This window comes from Furipterus horrens, unplaced genomic scaffold, assembly GCF_987537825.1.
Source record: "Furipterus horrens unplaced genomic scaffold, mFurHor1.1.pri manual_scaffold_13, whole genome shotgun sequence".
In the NCBI taxonomy this organism is placed as follows: Eukaryota; Metazoa; Chordata; class Mammalia; order Chiroptera; family Furipteridae; genus Furipterus; species Furipterus horrens.
In genome coordinates, this window is record NW_028327183.1 from 2,295,654 (window position 1) to 2,316,378 (window position 20,725).

At 56.3% G+C, this 20,725-nt stretch overlaps 1 pseudogene; it reads right to left on the reverse strand.

The window, feature by feature from the left end:
- Nucleotides 1-8,698: 8,698 nt before the first annotated feature.
- LOC149993921 (ATP-binding cassette sub-family C member 12-like) overlaps nucleotides 8,699-20,725 on the reverse strand; it is a 39,990-nt pseudogene continuing 27,963 nt past the window's right edge.

Consider the following 20,725-nt stretch of genomic DNA (forward strand, 5'->3'; position numbering starts at 1 on the left):
CCGGGCTTCAGAAAGCGCTCTCTCCCGTAGGCCTGGGCTGCGATCCCTCGGGCTTAGCCTGGTTCCACGTGTGAGTGGGGCAGACGGGAGTCCCGTCCCCTGCGGAAGTGAGTCCCCTGGGGCTGCAGGCGCCCTGGGTGCAAGTCCCTGCCCGAAGCTGAGCCCCACCGCTGAGCCCCACTGCTGCTTTGAGTGGGTTTCCTCTGTCCAAGGTGCTGAGGCGCCTGGGTTTGTGCTTCCCCCTCCTCGGAAGAAGGGACCACGGTGAGTGGGAGGGCGCTGGGCACCGGCTCCGCACAGTCTCCGCTAGAGCCTGCTAGCACATTTTTGCTTTGACCTGTCCAGTCTTTGTGACTTTCCAGAAGTATATTTGTGTCATGACTTGTCATTGCGCGTAATTAGCATTCGTGGGACTCTGGGAAGGAGACCCCCCTGTTGTTTTTGCTTTTAGTTTGTTGGTTTGGTTTTTTGTTTTTTTGGCTTTGGAAACCTGGCTCGCCTTTGACACTTCCGCTGCGGGTGCTCATTGGGTAAGGGGCGCGGTAACAACATGGAGATAAACTAGTCAACCCTTCACCGTCCTGAAAGAAACGAGTTTTACGTTTCTAGGTGCATCCTCCAGGCTAGTCCAGATTCTCTATAAACCCTTCAAATGCAAGTTGGTATTTAGGAGCCAAGGAGAGGGCTGCCGTGTTCATTTCTCACCCGGCGTGTCTGACCCCGCACCAGAGGGCCTGCGAGTGCGTATGCTCCTAAGTCCCGGCTTCTGCGGTGTTGGAAACAGGTGGGACTTTTACTTCGGCTTGTCTAGTCCTCTCGTTTTGCAGATGAAAACTCAGGTCCTCCCAAAAGAGGAAGCGACTTTGTGTGTTAGTACTTCATTCATAGTTTGGAGCTTGAGCTAGGTGACCTTTAAATTTCTTTCCAAATACGTGAAGAACAGAGCAAAGTGTTTTGAGCAGGTTCAGCACTTGTAGGGACTTGGTGAGCTCAAAATAGTGTTTGCCGCATTGAGTCCTATTAAGACTAATTCTGGCACGTTCACAAATGGATTGTCTCCGTTTAGACAAAATAAGTACCTTATCTGTCCTACTATGAGAGCTGCATGGTGAGGGAAGCTAATTCTAAAATACATGCAATCTGAACTTCAAGACGAGGCTTAGAGTCCAGTCAGGTATGGTGTTCTGACTCCACCCTCTAAGAGCTCCATAACTTGGGTATCCCTTTACCTTCTCTCAGGTTTAGCTGACTTCTGTAAAGCAGGGTAGCAATGCCTGCCTGCTCAGAGGGTTGTTATAATGATCACATGAAATAATACAAACACATTTTAAACTGAGCTGAGCTATGTCTAAAATATCAACTCCAAGAAAGCAGAGGTTTTTGTGTCTGATGCTTACGGCCGTGTCCCCAGAACCTGGGACATTGCCAGCTCAGTGCAGGTCCTCAGGTAACAGCAGAAAAAATGACTTCCTGTGACGTAGCAAACTCCAGACCCAGGCAGAACTCGGCTCACAGTACAGGCTCTACCGCAGACGGCCGTGTGACCTTGGACAAGTGACCAAGCATCCCTGACCCTCTCCTCTCCTCCGGGACGTGGAAGTGGCAATATTTGTCATGTCGGAGGGGCAGAAACTGAAAGGTAATGCATACAAAGTTCTTGGCGTTTAGTTGACAGTCAGGGACCGTTGTATTATCGGCCAGGACCTTAAAAACCGAAGGCAGAAGGCATGCAGAAAGCTCAGAACTGCCTTCTGGAGTCACGAACATTTTGATCATTGGATGAGAATATGACATATGTCACAGAAAAAGGCACACATACCTACACATTACATAAAGCATGGCATAGGGTTTCCACGTTCACTTCCATGTCCTCTGTAGACCGATAGTCACTGCCCCTCCTAAGTCACGATGGTCCTTAAACAGCACATGGTCAAGGTCAAAAACGCAACCCGGACAGAGAAGAACAAATACCGGAGCAACATTAGCTAAATTCCCACTGCCTAGAAATAACTAATATTAATACTTGGTGACTGTTTTTCTAGACCTCTCTCTGTGGATATTAATAGGTATTAAGGAGAGAAATCTGTAAGGATACATGCTTTACAGAAAATAAAACTACATTTAATTTTGTATCCATTTTAAATGGAAGGAAAAGAACCTGATGCAAAATTCTCAAACTTCTCCTAAACGCTTTTTACTACAAGTATCATTAATTCCCAAAAGATTCATTAATTCCTGGAAGATTCTTCTACGGTCAAGAAAATATAAACCCCGAGGGAGTTAACACTATTGCTAATTCTGTTTCGGTGTCGGCGGTGACCTGTGGTCCCTCTGGGGGTGGATGGTTTCTTTGTCCTGTTGTGTTCTGGCCCCTCCCTCTCCTAGCAGCTTTTGCTGGCCATGTTATTCTACCTTACCTGGATGTTATATGTTTATATTCTATTCCGGAACCCTAACCCTTTCAAGAACTTAATGTTTATTCTGTGTTCATGAATTCTTGTCCGTTTTTATAGTGCTTATTCTATTTTATTGCAAGTCATGTTTTTTGTGGGGGGGATAGTAGTGTCAGGATACAGAGACTTATTATGTTTTTTTCAAGTGGCCCAGAGGGTATACAAACTATTAACCCCAAGTCCTGGCCACTGATGGAACTTTAGGGTGTAAGCTGACCAGGTGACTGGAGGGACGCAGGTGCAGGGCTGGAGTCCAGACCAGCTGATCCACCACAGCTACCGGGAGCTGGGCCCCAGGTCCTAGAAGAAGCCACGTGTTGCCAATTCCATGGAGAGGACCGTCTGGCCCACCTCGACCTGCTCTGCCAAGGCCCTTGGAAGAGCCTGTTCTTCAAGGCCAGCTGGGCACGTGAGATCACATCCCTGCCCCATCTGATAAAAGTGACAACGTGGTGAGACCCCAGCCCGCAGCGTCAGAGCTCCCGTGTGGTGTGCTCACCTTCAGGGTCCCTGCCCTCCTTCCCCCATGATCTCTCTGCTGGGACCGCCCCGTCTCTGGCCGCTCCTTGGAGACTTCAGACCTAGGAGGAGCGCTTCTCGTCCCTGAGGGGCTGAAACGCCAGGCCCTGCACGCAGACTCTCAAAGGGGCTTTCCCTGAGTGCACGTGTATCTCCTCTGTCTCTAAAGGAAGTGGAGGGAGAACATCGGGGTGCAGGGCAGGCGGGAAGGAGTCCCGGGGGAGCTCCGCTCACCCGGTGCTGACGCTGGTACTGAGGGCTCAGTCGCCCTTCCGTGAGGAAGCCACTGTCCCCTAAGCTGAAGGTCCTGACAGCTTTCCCCATTTTGAGAGTTTTTGTGCCGATAAAGCTCCTTCCGCGCGTTGTCACTGCTCTGGGTCGAAAGGCAAGGGGCCATGTGTATTTCCGTGGCACTTGGGGAGCAAGCCCCATCGAGAGCGCATCCTGGCCAGGGCAGGCTGTGCTGTGACCTCGTCCTGCTGGTGGTGACAGTCAAGACGTGACAAGACAGGAGCACACTCCACATGTCAAATGACCGTTCAGAGCAGCTGCCGGCCGGTCTTGGCCCTCCTGGTTCTATTAATCTGGGTGGCCGTTAATATCCGACAACAGCAGCATCTGTCATCGGGGGTGACGCTGTCAGCCCAGGGGGCACGTGGGGTTGCGGCTCTTTTGTCTTCCTGCCTGCTTCCCTGTGAGGCACCTTCTCCACGTCTGTCCCAAGACCGGCAAAGTGGCTAATGATGTCTTCAACCAGGTGGGGTCTTCACCAGGAGCAGGGGCATGACTGTGTTGTCCTCGCTCATGATCCGGGGACTCGGTGGCACTGGGTGTCACTCCATGTTTCTCCCAGCCTGGGTGACAGCCTCCATTCTTGGGGGAGACCTGACCCCTCTGCCCTCCTCCGCCCCATTGCCCATCCCTGTAAATGTCCTAAAAGCAGGTGAAGGGTGTGTCACTATGGACGGAGGTGTTGGTGGATGTGGGACAAGGACTGGGTTGTCATTAAAAGCAATTGTTGTGTGACTTCAATGGCCAATACTCGGGGCAGTGAGAGTGTGAGTCTGGGAGCGGACCTGTGTCCCCCTGCCCAGCACACCCTGCGTGTGTGTGACGTCGCCTCTCAGAGCCGACTCGCTCGTCTGTAAAACGGGTGGGGTCTCCGTGTGGACCTCGCTGGGCGTTACGCAGAGACAGACAGCACAGGGCACAAGGCTGAGCCAAGCGGCTGGCCCCTAGGGAGCGTCATGAAGGGGACCGGTGAGGACCTCCTGTGGGTGGTGACAGTGTCCCAGGCGAGCTCCTGAGCATCAGACAGGCGTTTGGGCAGACCGAGTTCCGGGGGACCTGACAGGCGCAGCTCTCAGTCCTCCGTGTCCTGCGGGGTCGCAGCTCTGAAAATTCACCTCGGATTGGCCATGTCCCTGCGGCTCAGCTGAGGATGGAGCAAGCAGCCCTAAACAGACCAGAGAAAATGGGGGAGGGTGTGCACACGGGCCCCAAACGCAAGCCAAGATCAAGCTCTGCAGTGAAGGCTCAGCCTGTCACAGACTGAAGTTTACCAAGATGGTGTAAAGGTCAGGAGAGCGGCTTCCTCTGCTAAACAGAGAGCGGGGGGAGAAGGAGAGGGAGAGAACATCTTCCGTGGCTGCCTGCAAGTTCCTCAACACCGGAGCGCGTGCTGGGGAATTGGAGGAATTCCAATTAAGCCCTTTCATTTTGATTTCTCATTAGATCCCTAGAATATCTGCAGAAAATTAAATGGTGCTGCAGACCTCCAGCCGGGAGATTTATCCAATTTAATGTTTTGACCGAGACTTATTATCTTGTCAGGAATAATTCGAGAGTCCAAGCAAGAGCAGTGGACTCAGCAGGATTTCGGCCTGGAGATCACAATCGTTCCGGCCGACTGGCCGTGGCATCCGAACAGCCGCAGTGGCATTTGCACAGCGCAGCTCCTCAGGTTCTTGCCCTCCCCGCGGCCCTCCCCAGCCAGCCCCACCTGCCGCGGTGGAGCGGCCGCGATGACAGGCCCCGGCAGGCACGGGGCCACGGCGCCTGTGTCTGTGTTCTGCACCCCCGTGTCCCGATGCCGCGTTCCGATCGGGTGCCTTCCGTCCAGCTGCTAGTCCTGCCCCCGCTGCCCTGGTGTCCCTGGCTGGCTGTGTCCTCGGGTGAAAGAGCCGCCCACGGCCTCCCCCACCGTCTCCTGGGACGGGGGCTCACTGGCCGGAGCAGCTCCATGGGCTTTGAGATGTGGCTGGCCCTGGTTTGTTCACGGCCATCCAGCGCCGGGCAGCGGCTGCGCTGAGGACCGGCGGGGCCTGCTCTCTCGTGAGTAACCAGGTGACCCAGGCAAAGCCAGCCCTGTGCTCCCCCACGGCCTCCCCCCATGGATGCTGGGGCGTAGCCAACGGCTCCGGGCTCGCTCAGCACCCTCACCTGCCCCGGAGCCACCACGCCCCGTGGGGCTCCAGGCTTCTCTGCCGAGGAGGCCCAGGGAGTGGGGAGAGAGTAGGAGGCAGGGAGCCAGCGTTCAACCTGCCAGACAAGAGTTTCTCCATCCCGATTGGTTTAGTGTAGAACGGTCCCCACTGGGTAAATGTCTGGTCAATTCAAAGCCGCCTCTTCTGTCCGCCTCCTCCTGCCTTCCCCCTGGCTGTCCGGCGGGCACGGGGGCTGTGCACCTGGGCCACACGCTGTCCCTCGCCTCTATCCAGGGTGACTCTGGGAGAGGGACGCGGGTCAGCTGGTGGCATCTGGAGAGGATCTGGGGAGCAGAGCAGAGGTGTTTTATGAACTTCGGCCACATGGCGTGAGATGTGATCTCCCTTCTCCTTGTACCCAACCTCCTGGAGATACAACCTCGGCTCCCGGCCTCTCTGAGGTCGGCGCAGCTGGGAGACCAGGAGAACATACCTGGCCCATAGGTTTACTCTGAGGACAGCGTGACACTCTGTACAAACCCCTGAACATGGTGCCCGCCCGGCATACAGGGGGCACAGGACAGACACCGTCCGTGACCCGGAGGCCACGACAGGAGTTTGGGTTAGATTTTAAAGCAACAGGAAACCCTCAGTGGGTTTGAAGGAGCATTTCATGATCTACCTTGTGTTTTTGAAAGTGGGGGGGCCACGCTGCCAATGGGAAGTTGGTGGCAGCCACCTGGGGTCACCCACCTGTGCTGCAGGGGCTCCATCCAGAAGGCCAGGCCTCAGCTCAGGTTGGAACAGGGGGGAGCCCACCATGATGTACGTCTTGGAGACCAGCAGGTGATCTCCGCTGGCAAGCTTTGTGGGGGGGTCCCTGGCTTCCCCCGGAGCAGCAGGCAGTGCCAGGTCCCAGCAGATGGTGACAGGAGGCAGTCTCGGGGGCTCGGTGACCCTGACACATGCCTGAAGCAGAGGCCATGCGTGCTGCACCGTGTCCCCCACTGCCCCGCGGTGGGGAGCAGGTCCCTGGCCTGCCCCTTCCATCCCGTTGTTCTGGATGCTGTCTCTGCGTGCCCAGCCCCGGCCCCCCATCCTTCCAGGGTCACCCAGGCTCCCTGCTTCCTTCGCTCCTTCCCTCTTCGTAGGCACACGGAAGCGGCTTCTGCTTCCCACGGCAGCCCCAGCGCACACACAGAGATCACAGATACGGATGCAGAGATGACCACAGCGCTTCAGACAGGAGACGCTGGCTAAGCTCCGCCACGGTGGGCGTACTGCCACGGGGGCAGGGGATGTGGACGGGGACCTGTTGAGAGATTTAAGGGATTGAGTTAATAGGACTCTGTGATTGATTGAACAGGAGATGGCAGAGGAATAACAACTGATTCATACATTATTGACTTGAGAAAGTACGTGGGAGATGGGGCCGTCTCGTCAGGCTGTCAGACGGGAGCTGACGCAGTGGAGGCAGAAAATCGGCTCCCTTCGCTCAGACGGATTCTGTTCGGGGCGCGTGCGAGGTGTCCACACGGAGATGTGGCGAGTCCGCTGAACGTGCGAGTCCAGAGCGCGGGGGGAGGCGGGGAGGGGCTGGGGGTCTGGAAATCCATCGCATCGAGATGGCGCTTAAAGCCTTGGAAATGCTTAGGGCACATGCGGAGGGAAAAATAAAGTTTCCAGGCAGATTTCCGGGAGACGGCATCACTTAACAGTGCTGAGAGGAAGAGGAAGAGGAACTGAGAAAGGGGCATCTGGGCAGGCGGGGGGACTCGAGGGGGCGGCCAGGAAGGGGGTGTTCAAGGGCCCCAGGGCTGGGAGCTGAAAGGGGGCCCTTAGCGTTAGCAGCGGGGAGGTCAGAGGGCACGTGGTGGGTAAGGAGCTGGATTGGAGGGCGCTGGGAAGGGAGCAGAGCCAGGAGGGGGGCTGGTCAGCCGCAGCTGGGGCCGCTTGCCAGCACTGAGCCCGGAAAGCTCCAATTACAGTGACAGCGTCTAAAAGGCCCCTTCTCGCCCTCTCCTGAGCCTCCCAAACCTCAGATCTGTCTGTGATTCTGTGATGTGGACCCTTCACCCGGGAGAAACGTAGCCACGAAAAAAACCGATTTAGAAACTCCAACCACTTAATGCTGCCGCCCGGCTGTGAAAGACAAGGGGAGGGGGGAGGCTTCTTTTTGAAGACGGGGGAGGCTAGAGCTTGTTTCCGTCCTGATGGGAAGGAGCCAAGAAAACCAGAAAGGTCTGCTGATGGTGTCAGGTTCCGGGAAGACGGCAGAGCACAGGGTCCGCGTTCGGGAGGGGACACCAGCTGGTGTAGGAGCTGGGGTCACTGGGAGGGGACACCGGCCTGGCACAGGAGCTGGGGTCACTGGGAGGGGACAAAAGCAAAGGCCAAGGCTCTTACCCTGTAATCACAGCAAAAGTCCTAGAAGTGAGTCTGATGGGCCAGCCTTGCGTCACATGGCCTCTCGTGAACCAACCAGCGGGATGAAACCGTCTGCTTGGGTCACCTGGAGTCATGTGACCGTGTCTGACCTGTGAGACAGGGCCATGCTGAGCAGCGAGCCAGTCCGAGGGTGGAGTGAGGTGGTGCCCTCTGGAAATCAGGCTGCCCTGAGCAGCACAAAGGGAAGAGGACACAGATGTGCGCCGCAGACCCCAGCGGGTAGAGATGGCAGCTCAGGCTTTTCTGAGCACAGTCTTGGGCACTGTGAGCACACAGTAGGTACTCGGTAAATGGTTTTTCCTTTACGTGGCCATCACCGAGCCTGGCATACACTGAAATCTCCTTTTTGATTTTCAGGCAGAAAAGCCTGGGCAGTACCTGTGGCCTGAAATATAGCAGCATCAGTTTTAAAAACCATCCTCTGACTTGGTCCAAAGGCCTGAATGGTGCTCAACAGCCTCCGACGGGGCGGCAGACCTCAGAAGTGTCTCTGGAAACGCTCAGGTGGGTGAACAGTCTTGCGCACACACACGGGACTGGTTGGAGCCAGCAGGTATCGTTTTCAGTAGCCTTCACGCGGACACCACGTAGGGTCTTTGATCGACCTGGACGGCCAGTGAGCATGAAGCGTCTGTAGGGACCCCCATGGCGACACTGCCACAGTGGATCGATGGCCCTGGCCGGCCCGGACGGCGGCCTCCCAGGACACAGACGGGCTTTGCTCCTCAGCTGATGCGCTGCAGAGAGGAAGTGTTTGCTGCCCTATAAAGCCGCTCCGTCCAAATGCTGAGACAGATCTTGAAAGTCAAGGATAATCTGAAGAACATGAAGGCGCAGATGGAGCCCGCCTGGTTAAATGTCATAAAGCAGGGGGATTCGGGCGATCACAAGCACAAGCAGGAAGCCTCCCGCTGCGTCCCTGCCGGCAGCTCCGGGGCTGCCCCAGCCAGCGGCTCCTGGGTGGGCCGGGGGGGGGGGCTTAGGGCCAGATCCCTCCGATTCCACCCTGAGGTGTGAATTTGGGGCAGGGAGCCTTTAAGTGAGCTTGGTCTTTAGTCACTTTTTAAAAGTACAAGAATACCATCAGGAAGAAGCACATTTTAAGATCCCAACAGGTCATCTTCTGTTGGAAAGAGAGAGAGATGGAGTAGGTGTGTACGTGTGCCAGGCACCCAGCAGATGACGACTTCATTGTTTCTTGTTTCTGGTATGAAAGAAAGATCTAGAGAAGAGGGTACCTCCAGGGAGCGGTTGGGAGCAGAAGAGCACTTGTGTGGCTTTGAAATACACGGGCATCTGGTGGAGGAAGGGGAAGTGAAGGCTGTGCTGGTGACGCTGGCCGCCGGCACCACTGACCTCTGCCGGGACCTCCTTCACCTCTCCCTTTGCCCATGCGGTCGCCACGGCACCTGTCGTGATCTCACACGCCCCTCCCCTGGCCACAGTTGATTGGGCAGAGGCGGGCCCCTGACCGCGGCTGGGCCGGTGGTACTAGCCCTACCGCCCTGGCCACGGCTGATGGTCCAGGAATGGCCCTCTGGTTCGCTCGATTCCACAGGCCCTTTCCTAGGAGTCGGTGTTGGAGCCACAGAGATCGTCAGTCATGTCTTTCTAGTGGGTGTAGCGAACGTAGCACGGCCGGTAGCCCCACCGTGGGCCAGGCATAGAAAGGCCCCCTGCAGAGAGGGGTCGACGGGCTGCGTGGTCAGGGAAGCGGGGGTGCGGGGCTTGGGCTCCGTCTGCTGCTGAGGCCCATCCCGGCCCTCCTGCAGCTCAGCCGAGCCCTTCCATGGGTTCCTTTGTTCCTTCCGCAAGGCCGAGTGGCTTCTGTTTCCTGGGGCTGAGAGTCCTAACAGCACAGACACTTAAAGGGGTCCCAGGAAGACAGAAGTGGGGGGGTGCTTGCCAGGGGCCGGGGAACGGGGAAGTTAGTGGGTGCAGGGGTCCGCGTGGGCCAGATGCACAGAGTCTGGGAGAGGGGCTGTCCAGCCGTGTGGATGTGTTGGCCACTACGGAGCTGTGACCGGAAGGCGGTTAGGAAGACAGACTTAATGTTATGTGCGTTTGAGCACAGTTGTCAAAAACTGGTCCTGAGTGAACAGAAAACCCCCTCTCCCTCGGTTCTCTGAGCCTGGGGTCACTGTTGCCATGGATGCAGACTGCCGGTAACTCTCCTGCTGTCAACTTTGCAACTGAGCTTTTAACCTCTGTCCACCCCCGTCGGCTCCTTCCCGGCCCCTTCCAGACACATCACTGGCCCCGGGAAGGGTGTCGGGCCGGGCTGGAACCAGGAATCCGGAAGAGACATTGGGTCCCTCGCGTCCAGCACCTGGCAGTCCGACACCGGCTCCTGCAGCCCTCGGCCACCGTCCGTCCGCACAGGTAGAAACAGCTGCCTGAGTACGTGCCCGGCGTGGGCGGGAGCGCTCAGGCCTGGACCTGGGTCTCATAAAGAGCAGGAAGAAGAGGCTTCCATCGCAGCTCGATTTCACATCCTTCTGTATAGCCGAAACTGGGGGGAGCAGCTTCTGATGGACACAGACTGGTTCTCAGTCCAGGCAGCACACGCTCCTCAACACGCCAGCTGGGTGAGGCCAACGAGGGGAGACAGGGCAGCTCTTCCCTGCTCCCCAAAGGCTCAGCCTGGGGCAAAGCAGCCAACCGGGACAGGATTCCGACCAAGAGTTCGGGAGCAGGGCCCCCTCTGCTGCACAGAAAGGACCTGTCAGGCACAATGCACAGCTCGGTCCTCCAAGTCCCAAAATATTCTGTGCATATCTGTGTGCACAGAACTCTTATCCACACATGGACACATCCCTTTCTTTTCAAAGCATGCTCTTAAAAACACAAAAATCTTCCAAACTCATTTAAAGGGAATTGACTTGGAGGCTTCGCTCAGTTGCAAAGATGTGAGCAGGAGAGTTCCTGGCAGCCTGAGTCATGGCATCAATGACCCTTGACTCAGAGACGAAACTCTCCCAAAAGGGGCAGAAAGGGAAGATGGTTAGAAATCCCGTGTAGAAGGATTACGTGCTAAACGGCAGTGAAGAAGCCATGGGGGGTGCGTGGGGGGCCACAGACCTGCCTGCTGAAACACCTCTCTTCCTCTGAGCTACATGCAGAAGGCCGTTGAAGGGGCAAAGTATGCATTTCAGCAAGTCCTTTGACTTTCTACGTGTGCATCCGTGACAAGAGCTGACGAGCCAGCTCCGCGCAGGGGCTCACACTAACACCCCGGGCGGCAGAAAAATGACTTGATTCTACCAGGTAGCAGACGCTGCTAATAAACGCAGAGTCGAAGTGAATCGGCAGGACACACCGCGGCGGCTGCATGCCTCCGGCCCTCTCTGCCGGGACCCCCCGTCCTGCTGGGGGGGCGGGCAGGGTGGAGGCTTTGCTGGGCGTTCTCGGTGCTGTGGGCTCCCCACCGGCCCGCAGCCTGGCCTTACCTGTCCTTCTTGCTTTCCATTTCCAACAGGGACACGCACAGGAGTTCATCTGCAACCTTTTAGGCTAATCCAGTTGGGGGACGTGCATCAGACGCAGGGGCTTCCGGCCTTGGTCCATGTACCTGCCCCTTTGTAAGAGGACTCTCCCAAAGGTACGGAGGCAGGTGGGGTGGGGGGCAGGTACCAAAAGAGCTGGGTGCCCTCCCAAGTGACCAGCTTGGCACAGCTGCCCTGGGTCGGCCATCTGCTCTTGGGGAGCAGAAGGGTGGGCTTGTGCTGGGGACCCAGCGGGCGGAAGCAGTGCCGCAGGGGCCGCTGACGCGTGGCCACCGTCTCTCTGCACGTGCCTGTGAGCAGAGTTGAGGGCAGCGGCTATTCGCCTGTCCCCCGTTCACCTCTCTCTGCTCATGGCTCCCTGGTTCCCTCTCGGGGATCCCCCTCACCAGCACCTCGCTGCTCCCCACCAGAGTCGGGCACCTGACCCAGGTTTAGCCAAGGAGAGGAGAGCACCAGCCCCGTGACCAGTCTGGGTAGCGGCACCCATCACACCAACATGAGCAACTCCCAGACTTGGCTGGCACAATGGGGCACAGGTCCGCTCTTTCCCCAGGACCAGTAAGCGGGCAGGATGTCGGTCTGAGGCTGCCAGCAGCTGTCTTTGCCACCATCTGGGGGCGGGGGTGTCTGGGACTGAAACCAAGGAGAAGCCCCGGGCTGGGCTGAGGGCCTGCGCCCCGGGAGCAGCTGTGCCTGAAGCCAGATGCAGCCTCGGGCATGGGTGTGCTGTGCGCCCTGCCCTCCCGCTGCTCCCTAAGGCACGGGAGCTGGAGGTCTGTCCCTGGAAGGCCCCTCCTGGGGCCCCGCCTCTTCCGCAGCAGCTCAGCCCTCTGCGAGGGCGCCCGTTTGGCTTCTTCCCCAGGCCTCAGCCCCTCGCCGTGGGCGTGCGAACGCTGCTCTGCTGGTGACTGAGTGTGAGCCCTTCCGTTCCTCCGGCTCTCTGCCGTCCCTCCTCTGTAGGAGGGGCATGGCCCTGCTGTTGGTCTCCTCTGTTGTCGGAAACTTACGTGGGTTCAGAGGTGTCGTCACCTAGAAGGGTGCCTAGCACACGGGGGGCAGTTGGAGAGCCGCAGCTGGCTGGTCCCCAAACGGGGATGCACGACAGTCACCCCTGCCTTGGTCTCTGCTCACCGAGCCCGCTCTCAGTACTGGGCCCCCACGGCCTGGCTTTCCTCCGACACCCCCGTTACCTTGCAAGCTGGCAGCGGGCGGTGTGAGGGTTCCCGTGTGGGACAGATGCCAGGGTGTGGCCAGTGGGGGGGACCGGCTCTGCGGCTGGGCACTGAACAGCTCCCAAAGGGACAGGGCATCTGTGCCTTCCTCCTTTGAAACTTCTCCCAGGGGCTCGGAACTGTGTTTAGAAGTTTATTTGTGGGTCTACTGCCTACAGAGTAATTAAACTACACACCCCTGAGAAGCAGCTCTCTGCTGCGGTTCCTCTTTTCTTCTCGGTTTCTGAAGCCCAACATCCTCCTTGTAAAAGAAGGTGAAGGTGAACTTGGAGGGTAGAACACGCCGAGGGCCTCTGATGTCTCTGACGCGCCTCTTGCTGGGGCCACTCCTGTAGTGACGCTGCCATTTGCCTTTGACATGTGGCGGAAGGGGGGCCTCCAAATGCCCCCGTATCTGAGCCCCTACACTTCTTTCTTCATGGACCCTCCACTCAGCTGGTTACCATGGAAACGGCAGCCTGTGTCAGAGCACCTCTGAGAGCGTAGGAAGGAGGCCTGAGCTGCTGCCATGGCAACGCGCTCCCCGCAGCAGCGGTCTACGTGGGGCGCCGGCCTGATTCTCAGGAGGGAAGAGGGTCCTAGGGACGGCCTGGGGCGTCCCCCCGAGTGGAGTGTGTGGAGGACCTGGAACAGCTCATCTCCAGGTCCTGAGCTGACCGCACGGGAGCCACGCTCACCAGCGAGGCTACCTGCCGCTGTGGAGAAGCGTCAGTTCTGCTGTTTCTGCTACCATCGCACTCACCCAGCTGAGACGCAGAGCATCATGGGGAAGAGGGGCTGCTCAGGACCCAGACGTCCTGGAGTCGAATGCCGGCCTTGTCACGTGCTGGCTGCGCGACCTCAGAAAGTGGATTGGCCTGGGCCTCCGTTTTCTCATCTGTAAAATGATGACAACAGTCCCTATGTCCCAGGGCTGCTGTGCGAACCAAGTCACTGAATTTGTGCAAAGCTCTGAGTCCTATCCTACCACACAGTAGCCCCCCAATCCGTGGCCATCACCCTAGGAAAGAGGCGACATTCAACAATACTCGGGGGCAGCCACAGTGCTGGCACTCTGCTGGCCGCGCGGCCTGGAGTCCCGGCCACGGCCCGCACCCTCTGCAGGTCGTCACGGCCAGGACGCCCACCCACCACCCCTCCGCCCCGTCCCAGGACCAGCGACCTGCAGGGGGAACCACCTCTAACAACGGCCTTGGAAGAAACGAGCCCAGAACCGAGAAGTTACTTTGAACTTGTTGGCGGAAAGGCCCCGTCGAAGCCCATAGGACTGTTGTGACTCTTCACACTGGCGGCCAAGTCCCAGGTGGCCCGGGAATGAAGTCCCAGTGCTCCTTTGTCCTGCGAGGGGACAGCTGAGCAAAGGCCTTGGGGGTTCAGCCAGCAGACTCCTGCTGCATCTCCCCAGGGAGCTGTTCGGATGGGTGAGTGCAGGCCCCGGCTGGCCCTCGGTGCCCGGGACGAGGCTACGTCCTCCTGGAAACATTTCCCCAAGGACTAGGAGCGTCCCCATCTCCGTCGCCTGAGCAGCGGACCTCTGGGCATGGGGTTTCTAATTGGGCACAGTGGTACCCGGGGGCGGCGGGCTGCCGCGGCATTGGGGCCATGAGGTCGAGGCTCCTGGGTGGCCGCGCCGACGGTCCCCGAAGAGCAGACCCCTGTCCACCCCTAGACATGCAAACAAAACACGTAGCAAAAGTAAAAATCAACATAGAACTTTCTCATGTGCAACATTTTACAGTTTGCTGAGCGATTTCACACCCATCAGAGCCTCGAGAGGTCATTGTCTTTCATGTTATTGTCATTGGGAAGGCAGGAAAGAACGAGGGCGGGGCCTCAGCTGGAAGCACCCACGTTTTCCCTGCAGGACGCCACAGACTGGAGACTCAGAATATCGTGGGGAAGACGCTTGACATTGTGACAGGCACACACACACGCCTGTGGCCAGACGGAAGTAAAAAGCGTGAAGTGATGTCGGGCCGAGTCACCTGTCTTCTTTGAAGGGTGGGAACCTGAAGGTGGTGGAGAGCTCCGTCCAGGTTTCAGATGTGGCTCTGAGCAGAAGGGCACACGGGTGGGTGCTTCCCTCTGGGGTCTTTAATCGTTTTTTGCCGCTTGGTCACACACGTCGACGGCAGCCCTTGAGTTCCGGGTGCTTTATTTGCGCTGACCCTTTCCATCCTCACCATGACCTTGTGTTCGCATCTTGCGGAAGAGGAGACCGAGGAAGGGGCCGGTGACCTTGCTCCAGGCCACACAGCAGGTGTCAGATGCAGATGGAGACTAAGCAGCCTGGTCCCGGGACGCGCGTATCTGGCAGGGGTGTCTGAGTTACGGGAACAGAAGCTCCACACACATTAGCTGGGCAGAGGGAGAGTCCGTTTCTGATAAAAACCAACCCTCCAAAGACCAGGAAGGCGCTGCTCCCAGGGACTCTCCGCCCTCGTGACTCGCTGCCTGGGACCTCCGGCTGTTCCCACAGTTGCTCCAGGCGGGCTTTCGCCACAGTTATCTCTTAGCTGACACCCTCCCAGCTTCGCCTTGAAAAGGAGGTGCTGGACCCCAAGCTTCAACTTAAGAAAAGACAAACAGGAAGGGATCCTGACTGGCCGCGTTGGGTCCCCACGCCCAGTCCGAGAGCCAGCTGGCGTGGCCTGCAGGGTGAGGTACCAGGGCCACCCCCAGCCTGGGCTAGGGGCCTGCCCCGGAGAAGCTGACTCTCCCCAGGAGTGCGGCCGCCTCTGGTGGACCTCCACTGCAGCCGTGGCATCAGAGGAAAGCAGAGCAGTTCCCTGGGAGAAGGGGACCCGCAGTTACGCGCAGGGACGGTTCCTGCACGCTGCCCACCTTCAGGAACGACGGGCACAGTCCCCTTTCTGTCTCTGCGTTGCGTAGTTGCTGCTGAACCGGATGGAACAGGGCCGCGGGCCCGGGACACCAGACACCGCTGCACCGAGGACCAGCATCTCCCTTTCGGTGGGACGAGGACGGCCCACTGTGCCAACGCCGCGGTCCGCCTTTGCTGCCCGCTCCGTGGGCTGCCAGGCCCGGTCGCCGCGGCAGTCTGGGGCAGGCGGCTTCTTTGTGTGTCAACAAACAGCACATTCAGTCGTTGGGATGAACAACGAGAGCATCCGTTTCCTTCATCATATTTGGCCAACTGCCCGTGCAGAAGGCTGATTCTTGGAAGAAGAAAGAGTCCAGGCAAAGGGTCTGGTGGGTAAAAACAGAGTTTTCTTGACAGCTTGGCTTATGGGATTTGACAGAATTTTTCAAGACACAGAAAAACAAGTTTGACAGCACGTTTAAAGCAGAGATGTGTCTGTGGACTTTGTGTGCAGTGGGGACTGGGAGGGAGGGGACTTCCCTCTCTTTCCTTTGTCCCTTCCACTCAGAGCCTCAACCGCCCTCTGCCTCTGCCTTGGCATCCCTGTATGACAAGACTCGGTGGCTCCTGGAAGGCCCCGGGCCCCGGGCTTTGTAGGACACCAAGCTTTTCAAACTGTGGGCCTGGGGTTCTTTGCTGCGTGAACCAGGAGGTGTGTCCCGGCACCACGCCTGCTGAAAGCCTTCTAGAGCTTTGAGAAAGGCTTCCTCTCCCCGAGGGGCTGGGACGGAGGGTCCAGTAGTGGAAACACAGGCCAGAGTATAAACTTGATATTCATTCTTCATTTTCTCCACATCCGGGGCTGCAGACGTCAAAGAGCCTCTGTGGGGAGCGGGGGCAGCGACGCCAGGCTGGGCAGGGCAGGAAGGACACGGCTGGCCTAGCAGCAAGGGCTCTCGGGCCCCCTCTACCCGGGCCATGCGAGGACGAGTCTCTCGCTTCCTCTCTAGAGAGAGCAGCATCGCTGCGGGTGGAGAGCACCCACCAGTGCTGCCTTGACCCCCTTTGGCTGTCCCTCCCGGAATAAAGCCCATACGTGGGCGCTGGGTTCCGTTTTCCCAGCCACTCTGCTGCGCCCCTGGGCACTGATGTGCTCCCTGAGACCTGTGTAATCACATTCCTTAATGATATCGGTGTCGTTTGCGAGTGTCCCTCTCTTTCCGCGGAGAGAGGAGAAACCGTCTATGGCTCCCTCACGGCGCCTGCACTAGGTCTCAGCCCGGCTTAGTGTGACCCTTGGGTCCTCTAGTGCAGCCCTTCATTCTGCTGATCGTTCAGGTCAAGAAATCCTGCTTTTACCAAACTCGGCTGTCGGCCAGAAGTAAGTGGGAGTGTGTTTTAACTTCCTTGTTATTTTTATTGTGTAAGCTGTGCTCAGGGTCATCCTTAACCTGACAAGTGATGATTTTTCACATCAGATTAGTCATCCATCCACCCACCCATTTATCCATCCACCCATCCATCCATCCATCATCCACCCATCCATCCATCATCCATCCATCATCCATCTATCCATCCATCCATCATCCATCCACCCATCCATCCATCCATCCACCCACCCATCCATCCATCATCCATCCATCCACCCATTTATTTATCCATCATCCATCCATCATCCATCCATCCATCCATCCATCCATCATCCATCCATCCATCCATCCATCCATCATCCATCATTCATTCATCCATCCATCCATCAATCCATCCATTTTCCATCCATCCATCATCCATCCATCCATCAATCCATCCATCATCCATCCATCCATCATCCATCATCCATCCATCCATCCATCCATCAATCCATCCATCCTCCATCCATCCATCATCCATCCATCCATCAATCCATCCATCATCCATCCATCCATCATCCATCCATCCACCCATTTATTTATCCATCATCCATCCGTCATCCATCCATCCATCCATCCATCCATCATCCATCCATCCATCCATCCATCCATCATCCATCCATCCATCATCCATCATCCATCCATCCACCCATCCACCCATCCACCCATTCACCCATCCATCCATCATCCATCATCCATCATCCATCCATCATCCATTCATCCATCCATCCATCCATCCATCCACCCATTCACGCATCCATCCATCATCCATTCATCCATCCATCCATCATCCATCCTCCATCCATCCATCATCCATCCATCCATCAATCCATCCATCCATCCATCCATCCATCATCCATCCATCCATCATCCATCATTCATTCATCCATCCATCCACCCACCCACCCATCCATCCATCCATTTATCAACCCATCCATCTGTCATCCATCTACCCATCCAGCCAGCCAGCCATTCAACAAACATTTTGTGGAGTGACTACTGCGTGCCACTCATGAACAGGTTTATTACTCTTCCCAGCTGCAATTAATATTCAGATAAAAACATCAAATCAAAAACCCATCTCTTGTATATTTGAATGCACCCCAATGCCACATGGAATCAGATGCATCACTAAGCAGCTGCTGTGCAGGTAGCAGCTCTTAAAACAACCGAAGGAACGGCTGAGTAGGCAATTGTTACTTGTGAGGCTGGACTTCTCTGTGGGCTGCGATTCCCAGATCTTTAAAAGGAATTTCCATTTCTGGAAGGAAAGTATGACTATATTTTTTAAAAGAAAAGGCAGGAAGGAGGGGGATGAAGAGAGGAGAGAGATAAGAGAACATTCTGAGTGCCCCTCTGCTAAGGTCTCTTTGCTCCCCACGCCCCGCTGGGCCCCCCCCCTTTCTCCCTAAAGGCCACCATTGTTCTGTGATGAGATGCACAGACCTTTCTAGGTGCGTTTGTAAATATGTAACTGCATGGGGCAGTTTGTATTAAAGTACACAAAATAACGTCACCTATTTCTCCGTGGACAAATGACACATACGCGCTCTGATTTTTCATGACAAGAAATTCCAGAGATTCCCTGCAATTTCAGTAGAAGCGGACAGGACACTTGGGTCATTTGTTCATTGCTTTTGGTCATAAACCTGGGAGGCCCTGGTTAAGCATCAGCTTGATGGATGGCAGGAATACCTGGGCTTGAGCCGGAGGTTGGCACAAACTTGGAGAAATGAAATTTTCCCAGATTGATTAAAATATACAAGCGCCGACTTTGGCCCTGGCTGGTGTGGCTCAGTGGATTGAGCACCAGCTTGCAAACCAAAGGGCCTCTGGTTCAATTCCCAGTCAGGGCACCTGCCTGGGTTGCGGGCCAGGTCCCCAGTTGGGGGGATGCATGAGAGGCAACCACACACTGATGTTTCCTCTCTCTTTCTCTCTCCCCCCCTCTCTAAAAATAAGTAAATAAATAAAATCTTTAAAAACTAACAAAAATAAGTAAAAGCACCCACTTTAACAGAAGGCACCGTATTAGCAGCTCACCCCGCCCCCCCCCGGGGCTGTCCCTTGGGAGGGGCTGGGGGGTCAGGGACAGCCCCCCTTCATCTCCCTGACCTCACAGCCGGCCTTCCTCCAGCAGCGCACTTGCTCTTCTTCGCTCACACTCCCCAGATTGAGAGCAGAAAAACTGCCACCCGGGATCAATACACTGAACAAGAGAGAGTCTTAAAGCACAGGGCTGTCCCTGCATCACGCCCAAACGGGAGGTGGCGGCGGGATAAAACAGGGCCTTAAGTCACAGAGTTAAACTCGCTGTCCCCGACAGGCGCCGGTCCTCTCGGCTCGTCCCTCACGACGTCAGGTTATGGTAGACCCGCTTTTGCTTCTCTCTGGTCGTGCTGATCCTAACAGACTCCCTGCCCTGAACACAGGTGCGCGCCCTTCCTCACCGGCTCCTCACCCCGACGGGAAGGAAGGAAGCGTGGGTGTCCTCCTCCAACGATGACAGAGCCAGCCTGTCACACGCAGAGACGTTTCCAAATGGAAAGTCTTTAAGCTTTAGAAATATGTGTCAGAGCTATAAATCAGCAGGATTTATAGTGTATTCCAACAGTGCATGGAAACATGAAGGATCATGTATGTTATCCTAAGAGTCCACATTAAATTATTCATCTCGGCAGCAGATTTTCCAACCAACCCAGAGGCCTTTTCTTCAAGAAGCCTTTTTGGAAAGTGAATGATTGTGTTTGGACTTTCTGTGGTTGGTGAACAGTTTGTATTTATTATAAAGAATCAGAGCAGCGCCGAGTCTACAGAGAAGGACGTAAAGGGATTACCTCAGTCTAACCCCTGGAAACAGATATCAGGAAAATAATGTGATTTTTTTTTTAATTACAAAAATATTATTCCAAATACCCCTTTCTCTTTTACGTATATATGGGTAGGAGGCGCGCTCAATTGAGTAAGCTACACTTCCAGGAAGTGGGTACTACTGTACATGCTACTTAAAAATAATTTTAGTTTTAATTTAGTGTGAAAAAATGACAGTAAACTAAAAACATGTGTGCGTTTCACGTGAAAGCTGCCGTGCCACCAGAGGCACGTACGCGACGCGGTGGGAAGTGGGGAAACCGGCACCGCCCTCTCCCCGTTTTTGTCGGTTGTTGTCTGTTTTTACAATTTCCAAGGTTCGTGGCCTTTGAGGCCGCCTGTGGTTCTAACGACCGACTCCGTTAGGCCTGGTTTGCAGCGACGTGAGCCTAGGGTGCCCGTCGGGGGTCCAGGCCTGGTCCTCACGGCCTCCCTGAGGCTCACACACCTGTCGTTGGGAGCAGGGAATGATGAAGACAGAACAGGGTGCTTCCTGGTGCCCCTGGGCGTTGGCCGCGGGGAGCCAGCCTGGCCCCTACCCACAGCTCCTGACCTGGACTGGGTCCAGAAATCTCCCACTATCTGGGGTGGGGGAGGGGGCAGGACAGACACCACAGCAGGCCCAGGTCGCGGCCACCTCGGCGGCCACACGAGGAGCCTCACGTGCCCATCATGTCCCTCCAGCCCCGTGTGCTCCCAGGGGAGGGCTGCAGGCAGGGGTCCTGCCGGGGTTCCGCCCTCGCAAAAATGGCAGATGTCCCCGGAGCCCAGAGTGCGGAATGCAGGGGGCAGGGCCCCGACCAAATGGCCATGGCCCAAGACCCCATTACTAGCACTGTGGCTTCAGGTCTTTTTCCAACAGGGGAGGAATCCATGTCTGTTTGGTTTTGCTTCAAACTGAAAAGAGCTAAATTGATAAGCCAGGAAGTGTGTCTTTTGCGGATAATTGCTCACGCTGGCAAAAATTGTCCAAGATAAGAATGACAAAAGTAACAGTAATAACAGCGCCACCGTGACCTTTTAGCGGCGCAGAGGAG